This window comes from Haemaphysalis longicornis, unplaced genomic scaffold (assembly GCF_048455015.1).
Source record: "Haemaphysalis longicornis isolate Haplotype H1 unplaced genomic scaffold, Haemaphysalis longicornis Haplotype H1 scaffold_12, whole genome shotgun sequence".
Taxonomy (NCBI): Eukaryota; Metazoa; Arthropoda; class Arachnida; order Ixodida; family Ixodidae; genus Haemaphysalis; species Haemaphysalis longicornis.
The window spans coordinates 5,985,831-6,009,451 of NW_027526225.1; the positions used below are offsets into that span (position 1 = coordinate 5,985,831).

General features: G+C 46.8%; 1 protein-coding gene and 2 long non-coding RNA genes across 8 annotated transcripts in view; 2 read left to right on the plus strand and 1 right to left on the minus strand.

Moving 5' to 3' along the window:
- The window catches only part of LOC144162335 (microtubule-associated serine/threonine-protein kinase 3-like), a gene marked incomplete at its 3' end in the record, with an annotated part of 489,334 nt that overhangs the window by 60,125 nt on the left and 405,588 nt on the right, over positions 1-23,621 (plus strand).
- LOC144162330 (uncharacterized) lies at positions 460-12,329 on the minus strand. The gene is made up of 3 exons (XR_013320654.1): positions 12,077-12,329; positions 11,535-11,682; positions 460-2,370 (listed from the first exon to the last, which is right to left on the minus strand). It is a non-coding gene; the product is annotated as an uncharacterized LOC144162330 (long non-coding RNA).
- LOC144161848 (uncharacterized) lies at positions 5,276-6,418 on the plus strand. Its single transcript, XR_013320505.1, has 3 exons — positions 5,276-5,456; positions 6,082-6,113; positions 6,247-6,418. It is a non-coding gene; the product is annotated as an uncharacterized LOC144161848 (long non-coding RNA).

Consider the following 23,621-nt stretch of genomic DNA (forward strand, 5'->3'; position numbering starts at 1 on the left):
TCCCATTCATGTTATGAATGGGAACTTTTAAATTTGTAATAGTGCCGTGGAGGCCTTTCCTGCCAGCTAGTGTACTCAGACGAACTGTAAAAAATCAGTAAAAATTTTGTCTGCACTTAGTGAAAAATAAAGTAGGATTTATGGCTTGCTTTGCTGCCATATTTTCATTTCAATCTGTTAAGCAGGACCTGGCAGTCAAGGTTACTTGTAGAATTGACACTTGATTGATTTTAGGGTTTAACACGGCGACGCAACGCAGGCGATGAGGTGCACCGTAGTGGAGGGCTCCAGATTAATTTTGACCACCTGGGGATCTTTAACGTGCGCCGAAATCTCGTACACACGGGCGTTTTTGCTTTTCGCCTCCATCAGAAAAGCGGCCGCCGCTGCCGGGAATCGAACCCGCGACTTCGTGCTCAGCAGCGCAACGCCTTAGCCACTGAGCCACCGCGGTGGGTAGAACTGACACTTGGACAAGCAGATACAAACTATAATGACAAGATGCAACACAAGAAAAGGAATCGCACTAGTAAATAAATTTTATTCATAACAATCCACACAAATATATACACCGACATACACTTGTAATGCAGGTTTTATGCTACAAGGCGTACAACTGCAATTAACAAATATATTTGTGTCATTTGTGTGCTTACATTGAAGTGTACAAAACTGTAGGCACGAAAAACAATAGCAATGGCCATGAAAGGCACACGTACCCATTGAAAATTATATTCTGGCATTGGAGAAATAGTCTGACATGGAGAAATTAAATTCTATATAACTGCACTTCAACAACAATACATAAACAATCCATGTGGATTATGCACTTTATAAGCGACCCCAAACCATCCACCGCCGGCGGCGGCGGCGTCCGCAGTGCTCCTCTATATTTAAAAAAGAAACAGCATCCGGCGCCAGGTTTCGATCCGAGGACTTTGCGGCCGCAGCGCGACGCTCTACCGACCAAGCCACGGACGCGACGCTGATATCAGTGTTAGTGACGCGCCTTATATCTTTAACGCATTCAAACTACGTCGTCAGCGGCGTGCGTTGGCGACTCAGCGGCGTTATAGCGGCTTGATAACTGCGTGGTGTACACCGTACACGTGATACTACAAACCCGATGGAAGAGATGGAAGAGAAGGCGGCGAGGCGGTGGGCTGCGGGGGCCGAGCGCAAGCGCCGCAAGCGGGCCGACAACCGTGCATTCGCACTTTCACATTCTCCCCCTCGGGGAAATGCGGGGGAATTTTTTTACTTTGCCGTGGCTAAAACGACGACTGGCTTCATAGATAGTGACCTACCCATGGCAGCCAGCGACAATGGGGGCCAGTGTGCCAAAAAATTGCTGGGTAGGAGCGGCACGCCCCGTCAGGAGGGCTAAATAATCTCCAACCTCACCAGCTTCGCTTTTCTCACAGTGTGACTGCTGGCCGAAGATGTAGTGGCTGTATCAATCAGTACCGACCGTTCCAGTCAGTATGTATATCACCAGTCAGCACCTCGAATTGGGCACTTAGTCACAAGTCAGCATCAGTCAGCCGGACCCAATTCTCACCTATGCAGAAGTCAAAGTGCACAACTAAACCATACAGGTACTATATCTGCCTGCTTGACTACCATTATTAGTTTTTGAGCATACCCGTTCATTCAAACGTTCAGAACCTTTACCAACTTTGTCTTTACATGGAGAAGCTTTTTTTTGGCGACCCTCGTTTGCGCACATGCGGAAACGCTTGAGTGTGTGCAAAACAGTTCCAACTTGGCCATATTTCAAGCGTGGCAACGCAGTCATTCTTGCGCGGAAGCATAATGTTTTGCAGTAGCAGGAGCACTACTCGACAAACATTTCTTCAGGGGCTGTGGCGCATTCAGATAAGCTGCGCCCCTCTTGTAGCACCTTCCTCAAGGTGGCTTGCCAGCCCTACATGTGGCCAAGTTGGGTATACAACAGTGGACCCCGGTCAAGGCCGGCAATGAGAACCGTACATGTAGTTATCTTCAGGATATCTTTTTGAGCCACGCCCTCGTACCAAAGCGATAGGAACCAAAATGAAAAATGCTTTGGCCATGTTGCTGCTGTCGCACGCAAAGAAAAAAGTTTAGCAGTGTTAATAATTCTTTGCAAAACTATTCTTTTTGCACTTTGGCAGGGCATGAGCAACAAAATCACTGAATCGCTCCACAGCAATCACTTTCTTCTTGCTCTGCAAGTGTCCTGGCTCTAACACGCAGCTCAAACAAATGAGGCACCCTACTCCGCTGACCATGAACAGAAGTTGGGCTCCAGCAACATAACACCAGTGGTGCGAAGTTTATACCAAGTTTGTTGTGTCCTGGCTTGTGGCTCCCTGGGAGTAACAGGTCCTGGCAAAAAAAAAAAGGCAGTAACAGTTAGACAAATGATTGCAAGAAGAAAAAAATCAATTTCTCCTTTTACAGGATTACATGGCACAATGCAATTCCACATATATGCATGAGCAAACACACACGCACTCCTTAAAGGAGGCTCCATGTCAATGAGGCATGGGTGACATAACACTGCTCCTTTGGAAGGGGCAGTGTTATGCTCTTCATCTTGCTGGATGACGTGGCCAGCATGTCAAAGATGGCAAGACCGAGAGAAGGAATGATGATGCGGAAGGGAGACAGCGGCATCCTACTCGTTCGTAACTGTCACATATAAGAAGCTGCATCATGCTTCCATGGCTTTCTTACACTAGTGAGGACCACATCTGCTTCTTGTAAGCACAGTCGTGATCCCACTCATCATTCCCCACCCTCTCATTAGTGGGGTGCGGCTCCTCCCCCAAGTTAGTGATGGCTGTGACAGTGTGTAGTGATGCAAGTAGTACAGATAAATTTTAGTATAAGTTTGCTAGGTGCCCTACCTTATTGAATTGCATCTGTCATTTTGTCAACCTCTGAAGTCTGCCGAAATATGCGTGCAAGAAAGAAAAAAAAGAAAGAGTGTAACAATGTTAGACCACACAGAAAACAGCACAGTAGAAGCAAAGGATGGGGTGAGGACGGGACAAGAGCTAACTTTCGATAAATGCTTTACTGTAGGACCAGCATGTATAAACACATCTGGCTTGTAATAGGAGAGGAAGAGAGAAAAACATCAAAACGAAAAACTGTTGGAAAGCAAAGCTTGAAACGACACCTACAACAATTGCCCATGGGATATCCCTTGAATTCTTCTCACACGTGGCTCTACAACGAGTGAAACCAGAGATTCTACCAGCCGTTACTTGAAATCCGCGGGGGCGGCGTCCTGAACGCTGCAGTGTCGGCCACGGCCTGGCTAGAGCGGTGGACGCTGCCGCCATAGCCTGCCCGTGCGTCGGCATAAAGAAAACGGAGAGGAGCGTCTTCCGAAGGGTGAGACAGTAGAACCTAGCCATCCTGATGTGCTAGCTTGGGGCTACACCACTGCGTGACACAAGCGCAGACACCGAAGCAATTTGGCATGTGAGCTTACTGATTCCAATTTATACCGATTTAAAGTTAAGTAAGTTTGAGAATTGCAAGAAAGCTGAGGGAACTTTTATAATCACTATTTATCAGGACCAGTTGCTACTTTTGCCTTTTGTAATATTTCTTAAAACACAACCGAATTGGTATTCATCAATTTGAAAAATGGAGCCCCATTCGTGGCAAGTAGTGCACAAAAAGTAGCGTTTCTCTAGTGGCCAGATGTCTGTATGTGGTTTGTACGTTTTGTTTTCCTGCCCTGCAAACCACGTGGCGGTTTTCGTCTCTCATCTTTTGCTGTTTGTTTTTGTTTCCTTTTCTCCTCTTACGAGCCAGATGTGTTTATATGCGCTGGTCCTGCAATAAAGAATTTGTTGAAACTTTGCACTTGTCCCGTCCTCGACTTGTGTTTTTACTGCACTATGTTTCTCGTGTGAGTATGAACCAACATGCCCAAACATTTTCTCTTCTACCCTCCAATAGTTTCCAAGAAACAGGCCATGCAATTCAGCTGATACTGTGTTCATCATCACGCTTTTAGAACTTGATTGATTGATTGTAGGGTTTAATTCAGCTGATATTGTGTTCATCATCACGCTTTTAGAACTTGATTGATTGATTGTAAGGTTTAATGCACCGACGCAACGCAGGTGATGAGGCACACCATAGTGGAGGGCTCCGGATAAATTTTGGCCACCTGGGGATCTTTAACGTGCGCCGCAACCTCACACACACGAGCAATTTTGCTTTCCGCCTCGATTAGAAAAGCGGCCGCCGTGGCCGGGAATCGAACCCGCGACCTCGTGTTCAGCAGCACAACGCCTTAGCCACACGCTTTTAGAACTTCACAGCATAAACAATGCCAAGGTCATCATGCACTGTCGAACCCAGAATAGTGGCTGAACTAGTCACACAAAACAAGATAAGTAACAGTCACTAAGCAGTGTCTGTTCAAGCACTACCACATCAATTGACATTACGTAAACAAATTTTTTTCATCTAGCATGCATTGCATTCTGTAAGCATATATGCTGGTGTATGCATATATGTGTGCCCGCATATTTTGTATACATACGCACTAGTGGCATAGGCAAGATGCATAAACTTGTGCATAGCTTCTTAGCCAACGCTTTTTGTCCTTGGCCACTACAACACCAGCCAGATTAAATTGTGGTGGAGGAACTCCTGACGTTTGTACTGTGGATCCTGGCAAATTTTGATACAGTCAGGCCCACATCACATTTTCTGATAAAATGTGGCACTCCCCAGCATTCAGCTGAGCGACAGTGGGGCCACAGTACTGGATGCATTGCATGGACATTAGAACGTAACGACACCCTGCAGTGTATGGGGATAGCATTCCAGCGTACTCCATTGTGGAGTAATATTTGATAGCTGAAGCAAAAAGCACCATAATTGTTTGGCCATCGAAGTTAACCAACCTGTAAGCAAGGTGCTCACTGCATGTTCCAAAACATGCAAACGTGTATCGCAATCTCGTCCTGTCTATTATGTTCGGTTATTATGAACGCTTTCAGTGTTCAATCAACTTCTAATTTTCGCTACACATTCCCATTGAACGTCCGCAATACCCGCAGCTGCGCCACCGATGTGTGCAACATTTGTGAGCGTCGCCCTCGCCTTACCGCGGACAAATTTACCCGTAAATTTCAACCTCATAAAAATCAGATTTCATCACATTTAAATGTTTTAAAACGAATGTTCGATCATTGACTGATTCGCACTCTCTCACTCGCAAGACATCCAATCGTCATCGCATCGTCACAAGTTCTCGACGCGAAGTTCGGCAAATCGTAACGGTCATTCTTCGCGGTTTTCAACGATATCGATGCAACCAGGCAGGTTACATTCACGGCAAATCATGCCTGAACATCAAAGGAGTACTATAAAAACAACGGCGCAGCCGCAAACAATGAAGCAACCAAGTTACAGCCACGGGACGTGCAACAACGCCGGTAAGCAGGTCGGCCGATTCCACTGCTATTTGTACTATACACAGCTTAACAGTAGAGAATCGCTAGGCTTCGAAGCTATTTGGGCTTCGGGTGCGTCACTTAAGCTCGAAAACCTCGTAATATAGACCGTAAATAATTATTAAGCGGTATTTGAGTTCGATAACTCACTTGCCGTAAACAGACATGGACGCCGCCATCTTGGAAGTTTGTTGACATCAATGTTACCAGACGAGCATCGACATTTCGCTAAATTGAGAGGCCACTTACAATTATTGCGATTTTGGGTACTCATTAAGCTTAAAAACAAAGCCAAAGTAGCATGGTATTCATCCACAAAACACAAAATCCGCTGTTGCAAATTATGGTGCAATGAGAATGCACTTGTAGCAATTGTGTCACCATAATGGATTGGCAGAAAATTTTAATGCATACAAGGTATTTTTATTTAGTTATGCTGTCTTTCAGTGGGTGAGCACGCTCACTGTCCTGTGTCGCGCTGCTTCTGCGGACCGTGTGGCTTGCTGCTAGAGTTGTCTTTCAGAAAAGTCCGGCATTTATTCGTTCTTTTCTGTGACCAGCCACCAGTAACAGACATGTTTTCACTGTTTTTTCCATATCGTGCAAGCTATGTTCAATTAGGTGTGTGTGGCACCTGAGGTAAGCTTCCACACATTTCTACATTCTCCAGATGTGTGAAATAGAACAAGCTGGCTTTTCCGCCATATTCATGGCTCACACAAGAAAACTGGTGCTCAACTAAGAATAGCTTGTTCTGTTTGGTTTATTTCAGAAACAATGATTTCTTCTATGGTTTGAGCATTGTTGGACAAATACACTGGCACATTGGAGTCCAGCATGATGATACCATTGCCCACTGTGCGTATAAAGATAAGGTAGCATTTAAAAAGTTGGAATGCAAAATAAATGTTCTGAGCTCTGTCGGCAGTCCATGCGTGTTTTGTCCTCCATTGCAGTTTGTACAGAGTGATTTTGATATGATTGGTAGCAGAATATCTGACACTGAATTTGCTCACCACTGGCTGCACTAGAAGAAATCGCAAACATGATAATACGTAACTAGTATACTGTGAACCTCTCTGAACACTGAGCTAGAAATAATTCTCAAAAGGAAAAAAAAAAAGAGTAAAGAAAGAATGGAAAAAAAATAGGTTGCTCAAGATTACGATACCCCCAATGCAAAATCGGAGCACAGTGCAAACTGCAGTCTTCTCGGTGACGGCGCGTAGCTGCTGTGTCTCAGAAGTGACCGCGTCATCAGTGAACACACGACAGCGGGCGCAACTCCGGTGTTTTATCACAGTGCCTCACTGCTGCCGAGCATGTCTCGCGCGGCCTCTGCTTACTGCCCTCCCCCTCACACTTTCACCATACTTTCCTCCTCTATTTTCCTGTTTGCTTTATCTCATTTATCTCTGGTGCCCTCTTCTTCATTCGGTTACTCCGAAGCCGACAGTGATGTGAACCTCCACCTTCCTGTTTGCTCTATCTCATTTATCTCTGGTGCCCTCTTTATTCGGTTACACCGAAGCCGACAGCGACGTGAAACCACAGAAGCGAAGCGGGCACTTAAGGGGTGCCCTCTAAATAAGAAATGGCAAGCAGATTGCCTGTGTTGCAATGAAATTTCTTTTATACCTAACCTATCCTAACCTTGTAGCTGAACAGTTGGCATTATTCAATTTACCCCAGTCAGGAAAAGCATGATATACAGCTGTTTAACTCCAGCCCTTGTTCATTTTTGAAAAGTGTTTTTTCCGTTTTTTCCTTACTTTTTTTGCTGCTCCAGCAGCGCTGGGAGCATGAGCATGCAAGAAAAAATGTTTATATGTGTTTCACGTGAGAAGTTGTATGGCCATGACACCTTTAACTTGCATTACAAATTTCCTGCTCCACTTTAACCGAAGCAATAGACTAATTAAATGAAGCATCAGTAAATGGGTAAAATGGGCAAGTCCACCAAGGCAATAAATATTTCAAAGACAAAATGAAATGGCTATTTATATGTTATGTTAAAGGTGGGAAAATTAAAATTCTTCATGATTAGTGTTCGCCATTAATTCAATTTGCAACATTGTTTACTGTTTGAAGCATTTATAATTTACAAAAATTCCTTGGGGCACTTAGTCTGCTTATGTGGTTTTTAAATAACAAGCATTGTGGCTTCAGCTGTCATTATATGCTTCCTGCACTTTGGTCTTGTCATTGTACTTGCCTGGTCGACCAAAGTTAGCTGGTGCAGAATCTAGCAGTACACCCGACGTCGAGCACATTCCATACCAAGACACGGTGCTAGTAACTCCAATACCCTTGAGAAACATCACGTAAACTGATAGGTTCGCCTGGCGTGCTATTGAGGCACAATTATGTAGTCCCCCAACAGCTCCGACAATTACCAGGCAATCTGATGGCTCCAGATGGGAGGTTATTGAGCCACGCAGTCTTGCAAGAGCCACCAAGGACTTGCTTCGTTTTTTGTTATTTCTCCTTTTAGCACACTTTTGTTCATAAGCTATGCTCCACGCATACCTGATAAATATCAGGGCTATTCACTGCTTATAACACTAAATATTTCGCCTCATGGAGCAGATAAGGCTTGCACCTCATTAATAATGATGATGATGACTGATAGTGGTATCCCTTTTGTAGCGGGGTGATGACATGTCATCTTACCAAAAAAAAAAAAAAAAACTAATATACCCGTGTTCTACACGCATTTAATACTAGCTCTGCTCTTAGGGCAGGCACAAAAAACACTTATTAGGCACAGAATACTTATTCTTTCTGTTACACGTGGTAACTGTCCTAGGCAATATTCCCCTGTGTGCTTTTCGTCCACCAGCATTCTAATCTTCTCTTTGTCGCCTCGACAGCCCTGAAGTTGACTTCCTCTGTGCTACCCTGAAACCCTGCGGCTTCTGGAAGCCAAACATTTCCCTCTAGGTTTGGATGGATACCCTCGCATTCAAACACTATGTGCCACATAGTTTGTTTCTTTTCCGCAGACTGCGCATACCCCATCACTTTGAGTATACTTCCCCACAAAGCTCTTAGTTCGCAAGCAATCTGTCCTAGCCTCAAGAAGCAAAACGCTTCCCTTAGAATTATCGTAGAAATTTTCCTTTCTATTGTCCAATTTCTCAGCCCTGTACATTTCTAACGACGTTTTAGCTTCTATTTCTTCTCTCCATTTATTCATTTCTATCTGCCTTGCCTCGTTTTGGTTACTTTGGCTGTCTTAGCTTCTCCACTGTTGTTTCTGCATTTCATCTAGTCGTCCTTAACCACTGCGTGCCCACGCTTTTCATGTATATGTACCTGAAAACCTTAGCTGTCCACATATGTCGATCCATTGCTCTCAGCCTCCTCTCAAAACATATTTTACCCTGAGCTTCTCAAACTGGAAATGCCGCTCAGGTCATTCCTCTGTGCAACTGCTTCGTTAGTTGTTTTTCCATGCGCTCCTAAGGGCAAACGGCCTACTGTTCTCTGGTTCACTTAAAGGTCTGATTTTAAGCTTATTAATACAGAAATAAAAGTTGGCTCTGCCGCACAACATGCAAACTTTCAAGCCTCACTGCATGGCTTGTTCCTTGGGGTAGGTTTTTTAGCACGACACCAAAGCTATGCAGGAAAGCGCGCCACAAAAGCCTTGCACAAAAGTGTAACTCTTGCCAATGTTGGCTGAAGTGCAATGCTACCTGTGCAAAATTTATAATCTGGAAAGAACTTTCCCATCATTGTGGTGGTATGAGTAAGAAACCAAGAGTTATTACTTGCTGCAATCCTGACATTAAAGTAAAGGTCATACCAACCACTAGTGTACCTCACCTCTTTTAAATCCCTGGAGCAAGCCATTCAACTGCAGTCGACTCTTGATAATTTCAAGTCACCCAATTAGAATTTTCAGTTAATTGGAAGTGATGTTCAGGTCCCAGTAATTTTACACGCAATTCAGTAGAAGAAATTGCTTGATAATTCAAAGCTAAAACCCAATATATTGGTTAATTTGAAGTTACTCAGTATAAAAAAAAGAGAATGTGAAAGCAATTGAAAAAACGAATGTGCGCGGATAACGCAATCTCACTGGTAGTAACCCACAACGGAGAAACTTGTAATGCTTTATGTGAAGGAAGAGAAAGAGCTGCTCAGAAGAAGTTGGCCGAGGGTGGAACGTGAAAATTGTAGTTGAAGGCTGTGGGATAAAGAGAACAGAAATGGGGCTGCTGCGATTACGGCCATTTTGGACCTCTCGTCGCGGCAAACAAATATGTGAAGGAAGAGAAAGAGCTGCTCAGAAGAAGTTGGCCAAGGGTGGAACGTGAAAATTGTAGTTAAAGGCTGTGGGATAAAGAGAACAGAAATGGAGCTGCTGCGATTACGGCCATTTTGGACCTCTCGTCGCGGCAAACAAAAAGTCAGAAAAATCAGATGGCGAATAACTTCACCGTATGAAATTTCAGACGTCGTTATACACTGGCACAACTAGGTAGATGGCAGTGCCACTGATGCTTTCGAATTATTGGACATTCCAAAGAAATTGGCCAGTGACCGTGTACAGCGCTCGGCGATTGAAACGTGATACTCTGAGCGCGTGGCTGCCGGTGCTTGTTGTGTTACAGGTGAGCGCTTGTGAAAGCGAGCTGACGCTTGTGGTATACGGTGAGGGTGAGAGTATTTGTGATGCATGCTTAGTGCATCTGGGAGACAGCCTTTTTCAGTGTGTGGTTCTTGACGGTGCCATAGGGGTGCTACATGCCACGGCTTCAAAACGCTGCACCGCGCCAGAATAACACATCGCGATAAATGTGCATTCAAATTCTTCATAATGCGCGCGGTGCCAGCTCGCCCAGCTTCGCACGTCGCGGCGCAGCACGCAGGTGCAGCGTTTTGAAGCCATGGCATGTAGCACCCCTATGGCGCCGCCAAGAACCACACACTGAAGGGCTGCCTCCCGGATACACTAAGCATGCGTCACGAACGCTCTCACGCTCATCGCATACCACAATGCATCAGCTCGCTTTCACAAACGCTCACCTGTGGCACAACAAGCACCGGCAGCCACGCGCTCCGAGTGTCGCGTTTCAATCGCTGAGCACTGTACGTAGAGATCGAAGTCAAACATTATGATTAATTTTTCATCAAGGAATTTGGCATCACTACTCGTTTAAAAGCACCTTTTGTTACATGAAAACTTGCACACACCTATAAGATTGCAATCAAGGAATGAGAGGCCTCAATAAAACGGAACACTCGGTGGATGAGTGTGAGAGGAAAACCTATGGGCAACAGATGGATTTGGATAAAGCAGGATAGGAGAAATCGGATATGGAGCAGACAGGCCTCTGTTCTGGAGTGTACACAAATAGACTCAGGATGATGACTACGGCATGAGCAATGCGAGAAAAATTCTCGTCTGGCGATGTGGGACCAGTCCGGTCAAGGAGTGCCCCGTGTCAGCAAAAAAGTAGCGATGGCTACCTATTCTTCGATTACCTGAGGCTCCTTTAATCTTAAAACCCCACTTGCATTGCTTGAGGAAATTATTGCCGAAACGCAATTTCATTAGTAAATTGCAATAAATAACTGACTTCTAAAACGACCATGTACAGCAACCTCTGTAGTGCAGTCTTAGCGATAAAAAAAAAAAAAAAAAACAGCAGCTTTGAATGGACTCAACACCAATGTTTGGGCACCAAATGTGAGTGCATTAGGTGGGTGCACCTCATGGTATGCAGTATGTTCATTGTTAGCATCGAGTGTCTCCATTTCACTTTCCCCTGAACAGAATAAGTCGCGGCATGTATCCTGTGTGTGGAATCCATTCAATCTTCTAACTCCTGCGTGCGAGTGCCAGGAATTCTCAATTATGTTTCCTAAAAAATTACAACAGAAATTGTGGTGACAGGTGCAAATTGTATTTTTACACACACACACGCACACACGCGCGCACGGACGCACGCACGCTTATATAATCCAGCTTCTCAACAGGAATATACTTTCACTGCACTGTCTCTACGAAAGACAGGCTGCGAAGCGCAGATTTTGCGAAATACTTACACCCGCAACGAGAACAGTGACGCCCTTAGCCCAAGGCATCGACAAGCAGTCTCTTGAGGTAGGTCTGTCTCTCTTTAGAAACAGCGCAGGTCACCCGTCGGCCACTCGTACACGTGCGCCGACTGTAGTGGAAATTTTCGACCAGCCCCTGTAATGGAAGCAGTGAGCGACGTCTCGATCACATACGATACCGAAATAAATACCTCCGAAACTGTGCCCACTTTGCATTTGTGCATGCAACCCAGAACCCCTGTTCTGCTTACTGGGGCTGTGAACGTCCACCTCGGTGTAATAACTGTCACCAGTAGTAAGCATAGTGACACCATAGCTAGCAGATTCGAGCTCAGTTACGCAGACGAGCCCCTAAGAAAAAAAAAAATCACGACGCTATGCTTTTGGGTGCGCGTTCGCAAGAAATATGGCACGTAGCTTACCCACTTTAAAATGAGCCTACACTTCTACCACGAGCCCTTAAGCCAGCAACACCTTGTGTGTTTTCTTCGGGGTATAAAAAGCGCAATATCACATGACTAAACACTTACCTCCTGACGAGCTTGTCGCTACCACCGACGTAGACGGCCACAAAATCGAGCTCGCTAAGTCTCCGCCTTTGCGTCGTCGAAGCTGAATGTTCGAAGTTGAGGCGCGGACTGACGTGAGGCTCGGTAGCACCCTAGGAACGTCAGCTGGATAACAGCTGCCATTTCAAACTACAACAGCGTACAGGCCGTCCGTCCGTTCAGTTGAAACGGTGCCGCAAAAGCACGGACAGACGAACAAGAAAAGCACAAAACAACGTTGTCAGCGTTGTCAGCATGGCCAAAGCCCCTCAATTTTTCACACCAAAGTTGGAGAGATTTCGAGGCCAAAAAGACAGCGTTGCCAGCATAGTTGGGTGCGTTTAGGCCGATTTGGCGGCGGTTGTGGTCAGGTTTTAGTCGGATGCCCGCTGCGGCCGAGGCAGCCAACCACCCCCGCAGCCTTTCATGTATGCGGCGCTGGGTCGTTTCGGGCAACGTGACTCGTCTCGCGCCCGGCGAAGAGGAACGGTGCGTTCGCCATGAATAAACGCCGCGTTCGTCGCGTTCTCCCGGCCTCCTTCTGTGAGCGTTTCACGGAACCGAACGGCTTTGAGACGTGGTCGACAATACAGCTAAATCAAAAGTTAAACCAAGCGAAACCAAAACTCAACCAGACTAAGCCAAGCTTTTGCTTTACATATCCAAGGTTAGCGGAGCTAAGCTGCAGCTATTTTTTTATTAGAATGTGTGGCCTACTTGGCACCAAGTTTCCGATTTTTTTTTTAATGTTGAACGCCTAGATCAAGGGCCGGTAACTCTGAAGACTATCCTACGACCATGAACTTGCCCCACATAGCAGCGTCAGGCCTTAAAAAAGTTTGTTTTCTATTTTGGAGGACATTGGTCACATTTTAAAATTGTGAATTCTGTGACACACTCTGAAAAAATAGTCCGTCAAGCACGTCAAGCCACGCCAGTGTTCGTTTTTTTTTTTTCCGCACCTCTTTCTAGGGCCTCTTTTTCCTACATCCCCGACCCCAAGCAGCGAAGCATTGAGGGGACTGCAAAGTCCTGCAAAGCTCTCTGCTTTTTCAATACAGAGCCGTCTCTCTTCTGATAGATCAAAACTGACTGATCGATTGATTGGTCAACTGGTTAGAAGTTTCACTTGAATGTAATTCCATTTATTACAGCCTACCCCACCCCCTTCCCAACAAACAACAACAAAAAAAAAACGTTTTCCACGTCCATAGTGCAGCTTTCCGGTTCATCGCAGATATCAGATAGTATTCAAGGCTAACGCTTGCTTTGTGCGCAGTTCCAAGTTTATCACGATGCTGCATATCAAGTTCCAAAGCGATGGAATCTATCAGCTTTAAATCTATGCGCAGTAACGTTTGAGAACGCATTACACAGAAAGTGTGTCGAGTTCATCGAAGTATTTTTACAGAGTTCATATCCAAGACGGCTCCTTTATCTATGGGAAAAAATAGCAGTGGCTTAGCTCGGCTATGCCAGGATATAGGTAGCGCGAGCTAAGGTTCAGCTGGTTATTCTTAGGTTACCTGGTTGTCTAGAATTAGCTTGATTATCGTGCTTACTACTGCTTCAATGACACACACACACACGGTATACGCATATGTGACACGTGTATTTATCAAGCGGCTCCGGCGCAGCGCCACCAATCGCCCCGGAGCTAATATGGTTCCACAGACGCCCGCCGGTGTTGCCGCGACGCACGAGCCATCGGATCCACACCCGGCCACCCCTCGCGTGATCATCAAGTGGACCGGGCCGCCACGCGTGGAAAGGAGGTCGGTGAAGACCCTGGGCGCGTGGGGTGCGTGAGAGAGACGCCGGGCAGCGAGCAACGTTCTGTTTGCCGTGTGCCGTCACTGCTCCTCGCGCATGCGCAGCACGGCTCTCCAGGAGCCACGCGAAACTGCTCAACCTCGGCCAGTGTAACTCAGGCTACAAAAACCTGGCAATGACAATAATGCCCGGACGGTGACGAAGTGGTGGCAATCTTATTTTTCCTCCACTAAAGTTATAGCTTGCGCTGACAGCTCACTTTACGTAAACGCGAAAGTCCCTGACACGCATTCATCGAAACGGGCATGAAAAAGGAACAAACAAAAAGACGCACCTCGCCGTTCCTTCGGCTGCCAACAAAAACCGGGTTATTCAATCAACGCCTCCGGGCCCACACACAGCCGCGCATGCGCCAAGCCGAGAAAGCGGCTGCCACCTCGGGTTACGTGGTCGAAACCACTTTCCGGGTGAAAAGGCCATCTGCATAATCGCTCTTCTGATCGAACAGCAGCAACAAAGGAGTCTCGAGACGGCAAGCGCGCTCCTGAACGGTCATGAAAAATGCATGCCAAAAATGCTTTAGCAAACGAAGAAGGAGCCGACGCGATAGCTAGGGGAGACATTATGCAAAGTAAACTTCCGTCACGGCAGACGACGCCAAGACGGACGCGTGTGTGTACAGAATAAACTCTGTCACCCTAAGCCGCTTCTGATGAGGACCCTTGAAGCATTTTATCTTTGGACTTTGCAAGCGCCGACTCAATTGGCGCCGTCGACAGGGTCGCCTTAGAGCGCATGCGCAGAACGGTTTAGACCATGTCAAGATGTTATCAAGATGTTTCAAGATGTTATCAAAAAGGTGAGAAGGACGTTTGCATTGATTAAACACTGACAAACATCTTTGCATGTTCAATGTGCCTTCAATGCGCATGTGCAGTAGCTTTATCCTGTCGAGTGCGCCCAATGATAAAGCAGCTTCTCCGAAGGCGAAGAAGATGGAAGGCAAGCAAATCTCCTAAACGAGTACCGGCGGGAGATGGGGAATCCTCGTTCGGCCAGCGTTAAGCAAAAAGAAGGGTCATAAAGGAACAGTGGATGCAAGAAGCAATTATCGTTGCGTTTGCGGAAATAGGCAAAAAAATTAAAGCTGTTCCACTCAATGTGAAAGCTGTCGGGAGTGCAGAGCAGTGATCCGCCATAATGGGCTGCAGCGCCGTTATCCGTTCACTGCTACCCCCAATGCATTTTAAATTTCCCACCTTCGCAGTGCTCGCGCGCCCCCTGCCTGAAACTGCGCCAGTGGTACTTCCGTTCTTTTTGCGCTTGCTTTAATTGCGTATGCTCCAGGTGTTTTGCGTCATTTCGACAGCACTATTTTTTTCGTGCGCGGCTGGGGCCTTTCTGCGTCCTTGCGAACGCGCCATTTCTTTCTTGTGCAGCCTTTTTTCTTGCTTTTCTTTCGCGGCCGCGCCACTCCGCCTTGTGTATCACGTCACGGTTGTGGGACTGACGTCATGCTTCCCGGGCGCGTGGAAATGGCGGAATCAAGTGTCACTACATAAGGAGAGTATCAGCACTCTTTTCTCCTGTTGTTCCGCGCCGCCGCCGTTATCATTGGTCAGTTCGCACATTGGTGCGGCCATTTTGTTGTTTATGCGTTTCCTGTCGGTCAACTGTGGTAGTCTAAGGTTGTCCTTCCTGCTCTGTGCCCGCGCGCGACTGGCGCAGTTCCGAACGCGAATCAAAGATAACGCTGCAGAAGTGAGTCCGAACATGTCGGGTTGCTGTGTCTTCGGTAGTATTGTTTTGACCTCGTCAAAGTTAGCGGTGAGGCCGCAGAAGCGACAATCTGGCAACGTTAATCAACACCAAAATGGCCGCCGTTGCTCACTTGCGTGCCTCAGTGACGGTACTCTGTATCTTATCTAGTGACGCCAGTGCTGCGACAAGAACGGTGACGTCACCAGCACCCTCCTGTCATGGCGGCCGCCTCGGTGTTCGTTGCGACGAAACCGAAACTGACACGAAAGAACAAGGCTGCAAATAATTATTTACGCTGCGACCGACCGTCTAATGTGCCTTTCCATGATTAGTGAACTGGTAGGCACCCATAAGCGAAAAAAAAAACCATAACACGAAAATTACGTGTCAGTACTCCTTTACGACTTTTCAGACGACGATCCCGATTCCCCTTCCGTATTTACCTCCCACATGAGGGTGCGTCTGCGCACACGGCCAGGCGGCAGCGCCTGTAGCAAGGCGCGATGCGCGTATACGTAACGTCCGAAGCTTTGCACGTATAGAACCGGGCGGCGTGGAGTAGTCGGAAAGGCATCGGCTGCGAGACCGAGATTGCGAAAGGTTCTACGTCAGCGGTGGCAGCGTTTCTTTCTCTATCACAATCTCAAAAGAGGATTCATACAAACAGAGGCGAAACCCAGTTTACTGGGCCGGTGGCGCGTTCAAACTACAACGAAAGAATATCCTGTTTCAAGCGTTTCCCCTTAAAGTTTCCCCAACAAGACCACGAAGTCAACTAACTTAATTATGAAGTTTAATTTGTTTTCGCCGCTAATTTCTGAGCGAGGAATAAGCTACCTTTGACTGCTGAAAAAACGGCGTGAAAAGCTTTAAGAGGTCCATTAACAAGGGCGTATGCTTCGTCTCACATTTAATTAACTCCCTCTAACGAACACTGATTGTATGCAGCGTGAAAAACGGCACACAATGCCCGCACTCGTTGGAAACCACGATGCACAGCTGGCGCCATTCTTAACACGATCGCGGGTTCGTGCCTTTTTAAAGGATGGAGCCTTGTCTGCCTCGCGAGTCGTAAAACCCGGCGTGTCGTCCGCAGCGGCTGCGCAGTATTACCAAAAAGCCTCGCGCAGCGCACCGTGTGCGCAGAACACGTGACGCCCGCGAGGAGAAAGAGTGCACGCCAGCCACGGAGAAGTAGGCGGTGAAAGTTCATTATCATCATCGTCTTTATCATCATCACCACCACCACCAGCAGCCTATCTACGCCCACTGCAGGGCAAAGGCCTTCCCATAGATCTCCAATTATCCCGGTCCAGTGCTAACTGCGACCAATCAAACTTCTCGATCTCATCTACCCATCTAACCTTCTGCCGCCCCCTGCCACGCTTGCCTTCTCCAGGGATCCACTCTGTCACCGTTAATGAACACCGGTTATCTTGCCTTCGCATTACATGCCCTGCCCGGGTGGAAGTTAAGGTGCTACAAAAATGGGCCCCGTATCTGCTCGCTTCGTCGCAAATGTCGTTGAAAGACGATAGTCGTCTGCCCCCTCTGCCACGTAAATGCCTCCATTCTCTTCCCCACCAACCTCTCACGCATTGCCTCAACCCCCTTTCACCCCCAACACGATGGAGGTTTACTTAAGACAATTCAATTCTACCGCGTTCGAATGCTCGCGTGCCACCTCCTGGAAAATATTCGCATCCCCAGCTTTCTCGCTCCAAATTCCGAATCATCAGGAACCTAGTGGAACCACTGCAGGAAGGTGATATTTCGCATGGAGCAGAGAGTCGACTTGGACATGAACACTGTGAAAGAAACTTCCACAACTCTAAATAGTTTTCGCCAGCCGTGAAAGGTTAGCGCCCACGCATTTCAATGGGAAAGTTTCCTTGGCTCTGACACGTAGTAGAGTTTAGCGAAGAAACTTCGAACTCCGCACAATGCAAGCTGTCGCCCTCGGCATTAGCAGTGCCAAAATTCTTCAAATTGCACTAAATAACTGCAGAGTAATTACTTCTGAAAAAATTGCGATGAGCCGGAAAGCTGCGCATATATACTTTCTGGAATGCCGCCACGGAGGCTACAGAATCGCGCACGACCGCTTTTTCTAATTTTTTCTCACACCAATGTTTTCAACGCGATATTTTTTATCTGCTAACCAAAAATCGAGTAGCCATGAATTTACAATTAAAATAACGCTGAAAATATCACTTACGTATGAGTGTTTTGCCTTAAATATGCCGGACGAATGGACGGACGGACAGACAGACAGACATACCGAAATCTTCGCGTTCAAGTAGCCAAAGAAAAAATACCGTCTTTAAAATCCCCGGGTCAAATAAGCCCGCCTACGTGCTTTGATGCGCCAGCATTAAGGTGAACCCGGCATTTCTTGTCAAGTGTACTTTTAAGTCGTATACGTTGTATTTGCGTCTTTTCTTTTGCTTTAATTGCCTTCTTCGACAGCGAGTCATTCGATGCCCCCTATTGAGAAGTTACGAATGAGTACTATGGTAGTTTCGTGGAACCAGCATTACACACAGAAGAATCCACCATGCTGTTACGCTCGAAGCACGTAACTAGACTTAAGTGTCCCGACAAATTTTATCCTCTCTTATCCGGACGGACGGACGGACGGACGGACAGACAGACAGACAGACAGACAGACAGACAGACAGACAGACAGACAGACAGACAGACAGACAGACAGACAGACAGACAGACAGACTGGTTAAGGCGAAGGGGTATACCCCAAGGTGGGTCACTGCGCCTTCTGCTATTCTTTCTCCGCTAATATACAGGTATTACTGTGTAAACGTTTATTGTAGAGGGGAGTTCCTCAAAATCGATTTGACATGATTTAATTATTCTGGCACACACACAAAAAAAAACAAAGTTCACGCAAAGGGAGCCGGTAGAAAAAGCCGTAGAACAGCTCGACTAGCCCCAGCCCCCCGTGCGACAGGCGGCAAGTGGCATTGACCAATATTAACAAAAATCAACACGCCTTCAAAAACAAAAACAAAAAAAACTGCGTGATGGAAAGGGGAGGACACTTCCCCCATTCTTCATCCTCCCCATTCGCTACTCCACAGTACACGATTCTCCGTGAGTTGCGGATGCTGAGATCTATAGCGCCAGTACGCATAACGTCACGGTAGTAAGAAGGATAAAAGGTAAGTTTAGCCTTACAAACGCCGCTATAAGGTCAAAAGCAATTCTCTACATGCTGGATCACATTAGATTTAAATAACACCCCAACGATTCTCCTTATGTAGGCCGACGACAGTCAAGACAGGAAAACCTCCTGCGCTCCCTCGGCAATTCGCTCTTCAGTTTGTACCACTTGCGTGAGGGGAATCTTCCAAAGGTCGCTGCATGCATAAATTCAGTCGAGGTTTATGCAAATGCGAGAAGCCGGTAGAGTTGACTCTGCACCGTATACACACACAGGAGCCACTTCGCGCGGCTTCGCCAATTCAAAATGGATTCTTTTCGAGGCAAGCGCCAGCATTAATGCGCGGGGACCGTACACCGGCTAAGAAGCTTGCGGCATTGGGAATGACAATGGTCGAGCTGTAGATCAATGCCCGACGGCATAAATAACGCGCTTCATTTTGACAACAGAGCAGTGACGTCAGTGCCGATCTTTAGGAAAATAAGAAGGATCGAGTCCAGGAAACAGGGGGGAGGGGGAGCTAGTTAATTACCGTATGAGGCTCCACGCATAAAGCAGGAAAGTAATCACTCACGATGAGAGCGGTTTCGCAGTACTGGCACAGCATAGAATTACTGCACCTTCTCATTTAATATTTCGAAAAACAAATTTGGTCCCTTCGCATGCGAAGTTACAAAAATGACTGTGAGTTACGCTTTCACAGCCGAACTTCGTTAATTCGAACACGAAGGGGTCCTAAAATTTGTTCGAATTAAAAGAAGTTCGAATTAATGAAAGCTATTTTAACAGACATAACTTTGCCGGTACCGCAGCGCCAGTTTGAATAAACCACAAGTTCGAATTAAGCGAGTTCGAATTAACGAGGTTCGAGTTTTCATTCATCTACTTCATACCTCGAGCAGTCTTTGAATCAGTGTCGTAATGAATAATAAAAGTGATAAAAAATACAGACGCCACGTTTTACGGCATATAAACATAACCGGAAAGTTATATTACGTTCCCCTCTGGAGCGAAACGGAAGGGGCGACTTTACGGTTTTCCGTTTAGTTACATTATTATTAGGCCAGACAGCAGACATCCCCACTTAAGTTGCCAAGCATTCCTGCCCCAGCCTGCATGCCTTATGGCCATGGAAAAAAAGGGCGTTGCAGTTGTCCCATGATGATGATGTTTGGGTGTTCATGGCGCGAGGCCAACAAGTGATTATATGCGGTTCTCCCATAAGCCAACAGCTCTTACGTGAACACGACGGCAACATACAACCTTGCTTCTATCAAAAGATTGTCATGCGAGAGCAACAAGCACGCAACGTTTAACGCAAACGCGCAGTTAATTAGGCCACATAATGAAGAAAAAGGTGCACTGTAACATTTTTACGCCATTTCTGTCTACAACACCCTTACACCCTACCAAAAAACAAAAACACCCTTTGAAAGGGTGTAATTAAACGCCCTTTAAGGGTGTAATCATGTGTTCTGCTAGGGTGTAAAGGACTTACACACGACAAAAAAAACTTTAAGGGTGTTATCGTTTTTTTTAAGGGTGTAAGCGTGTTAGTTATAACCAGTAATTTTCACCATTAAGGGTGTAAATTATTTATCAGTGTAGGTAGGGGTGCGACGCCTCGAGAAACTGAAGATTATTTGGAGGCGCCTCTCGTATATAAAGAAGCTGTAGTGCATGCGTGCATGTGTGTATGCGTGCTTGCATTCAGGCGTGTGTGCCGCCCCAAAGAATTAATCGCGACATAAACACGGGAACCTTCCCTTCTGGCAAGAACGACCGCAACGTCGTCTCCCAGTTTCCTCATTCCCGCGGGCTTATACCGGCCACGACCAAATCCAACAACTTGCCCTTCAAAGCCCGCGCTGAATGATCGCGTTGAATGAAGCCGAAGGCACCACGAGCGTACACTACGCTCCACGAAAGAGGATTACTCGAAGGCACGCCACGCGCACAAATTTCCCCCGAGCCCACTCCGTCCGCGTGCTGCCGCCCGAAGCTTCCGGAAGATTCGAAGCGCACGCCTCGGAGCCCACGACTCTTCCCAGCGTCCTTTCCATCTCGCCGCTGCGGTCGGCAGAAACTCTCCAGCGTCCCCTCGCTTGGGATTGGCACTTGGGAATCAAAAAGCAGCACTGCAGATAGCGCCGGCAGTGTTTACCCCACTGCTGAGCGCTTTCGCCGTTAATGCGCCGAGTCCGACTCCAAAAGGCATCGCCCACGAGGTGTTATATTGACAGACTGGGCGATCTAACGAGAACCAAATCCCCGTATATTGGCCGTGGGCGACTTCATCGCTCAAGGCAACCGCAGTGCTCATTCGCTTCTGGAAGTCTATACCGACTTCAAGTGCAGGCCAGGCCAGGGCCCTACAAACTGTTTCAACGGTTTTGTGGGGCGAAGCACCTTAGGGGATCGGGCTTTCAGCGTCTCCTGTCATCGTCGTCTCATGTCGTCACGGTAAATCAAGTTGTCAAACGACGGTAAAAAAAAACGAGTGTATAATGGAGGATAAAACCAGTTAAATATAAACTAAAATGACTTATTTGAAACACAGGAATAATCAGGATTTAATTGCATTAATAACAAATTTTGTAGAATTCAAATTTGGCGCCCTTGGAAGACCGCCTCATAGTCTCTACAATGGCAGAAAGAGGGCGCCAGGAGTCCGCTAGAAGTAGGAGGTCCTGTATAAACATCCCCCTCGCGAGGGGCACGATCAAAATGCAGAGCATTTCAGGCGGGCGCGCGACGTTAAGTAGTTTGCGTTACGTTAATGTTGTTGCACTTGTGGCAGCTGCTGACGAGAGAGCGCTCGTCAGCAGTAATTTGAATGAGTCAACGATATAAGGCGCGTTAGTTGCGTCCCATTCCGTGTCGGCTTTGTGGCGCAGTCGGTAGAGCACCATGTACATTGCGTTCCACCCGCAGGGTCGAGGGATCGAAACCTGGCGGCGGATAGTATTTTCTTTTTTATATAGTAGGGACAACGACGGTGCGAACTACGGACGTCAACGCGGGTGACATCGTGAGTCACTGAAATGCTCTGCATTTAAAATTTGTTCACTTCGTTGTCGAAATTGGTTTCAAACGCCAGGTTTTCCTCCTGTAAAGCATATTTCTTAGCATGCTATGTTAGACAGACAACTGCAGCGGTGTCTAAACGGCATTAAAGAAAATGTCCGCTTCGTTCTTATGCCGGATAATAACGCGGGAATAGTTATTGCTCTGTTTATGACCGGCGTGGGACACGCAGACAACTTACGGCCAGTCTGTCTCTCATTTAATTGCTTAAATCCGGCTTAACGCAAGAGAGGGCGCCACCGCCTCAGCAAGCACGCGATGGCTCCTCCTACAGGGCGCTTCTCCGGCGCCAAATAAGAGCGCCATGTGGTAAGAGAAGGACTTACAATCTTTGAATACACTTATACACCGCGCATGCTTCGCCCCTCCCCAGGTTTCACTTTAGTGGAGACGGCCGGGGATTTTTTTCCTGGTCTCCCTGCAACATGGTTGTGAAATAAAACTCTATTCGATTCAATTAAATTCAATTAACCAATATTTGATCCCCCTTCTGTGCTCCTGTTCAGCGCAGAATGGCCAAACCGGGCTTTTTCGGGGTAAACTGTAGCACCTTTACCATCGCTATAGCTTTTTGCATTTATTACGCTACTTCAATTTAACCCTTTCTTATTCAAAAAAAAGTTGCAAAAACACCCCCATGGAAACTGCGAGTACGCAACTGTGCTATACACTGAGCCCCCTAAAAGTCGGCTTCATCGCTGTACCAGAATGCACTGCGGAGAATACATTATTTCGGCGCATTATAAGCAGCCTGATATGGCAATATAAGCCGGATGGCTCTGGGGCATTTCATTAACCACTTTCCTAAAACACCGTGTTTCCTCGTGCAGGGTTATACAACAAGTCATTTAAAGTAGGCTTCGCAACGGTACACAAATGCACTGCTCGGAAAGACGTCTTATCAAAATGTAAAGGCCCTTAAAGCCCTTTATTAATAGCACTTTCGTACGCGGGGAAAGAGTGACACATTCAGCGTTACACACGGACAGACTGCTTTCCTCGTTGAGACGATATAGAACTGCTGACACGTTTAAACGAATGGGATCAATCCACGGGGAAAAGAACTTGCACGCGACCGTAACAAAGTTACCGCCGCACAATGGACGTACGGTGTAATGCACAGAAACGAGGAACGGACGACACAAAGACGACACAGAACACAGAGAAACGGACGACACAGAACACAGCGCGGGCTTGCACATGCACGCACCAGTTGCTACGCGTTGCGTAAACCACAACCAGCTGTAACCAGCACGCCTGAACCGCCATATCCACGTCTCTGTCGCGGAGCACCCGCGCTGTCAGCTGCGGCATTCACTTTATCAGTCCCGCTGTTCTTCGTCATAAAACGAGTCAAATTACCCGCCCTTCACGTTTTAACATTCCTTACTCTTCAAATGAGCGCTAGCACGACGTAGCTTAACTAGCAGAGATAAGAGAAGCACGGAACAACGAAATGGACATCCACCCCACCTGAACCACGTCCCCGCGTGCTATAATCGACCGGCAACAGTAGCAGCGGCTAAACTGCATTAAAGAAAATGCCCGCTTCGTTCTTTTGCCGGATAATAACGCGAGAGCAGTTATTGCTGTGTTTATGACCGTTTCTCGGACGCACTGAAAAACAAAAGGGTTCTGTATTTTCTTTTAACAAGCAACGGTGATTCATCAACACGTTGTACAGCTTCCAATGGCCCCGTTAAAACAGCGTTGCTCCCACATATA